Genomic DNA, 444 nt, shown 5'->3' with positions numbered 1-444 from the left:
GACGCCCGGGAGAGGCCGCGGAGGGGGTGCGGCTCTGGCCGAGCGCCCTGCCTGGCGGTCCAGGGCTGCGCTTCGTGTGTCCATACCCCACTTGTGTCCGTACCCATCGTGCGTTCGCACAGCGGCCCGCCGCGCATTTGTTTTGCCCTCTGTGTTCCTGAGGAACCTTCAGGTTTCCGCTCATCCCACGCAGACGTTTGCTGGAGTAGTGGGCTCTCCAGTGCCTACAAGCCTGGGAAATGGGAGCCTCCTGATCCCTGGGTTGAAATGAAGTACCAGCATTGTAAGGCATGATGCCCGGGACATCATACCAAGGGTCTGGAGCATGTCTGGAAAGGCTCAGGGAGCTGGGCCTGTTCAGCCTCAAGAAGTGATGACTGAGAGGGAACCTCATCAATGTCGGGGAGTATCTTAAGGGAGTGTGTCAAGAGGATGTATTCGGGC

Source organism: Geospiza fortis, unplaced genomic scaffold, assembly GCF_000277835.1.
Source record: "Geospiza fortis unplaced genomic scaffold, GeoFor_1.0 scaffold162, whole genome shotgun sequence".
In the NCBI taxonomy this organism is placed as follows: domain Eukaryota; kingdom Metazoa; phylum Chordata; class Aves; order Passeriformes; family Thraupidae; genus Geospiza; species Geospiza fortis.
Note: the sequence above shows the minus strand (reverse complement) of the source record.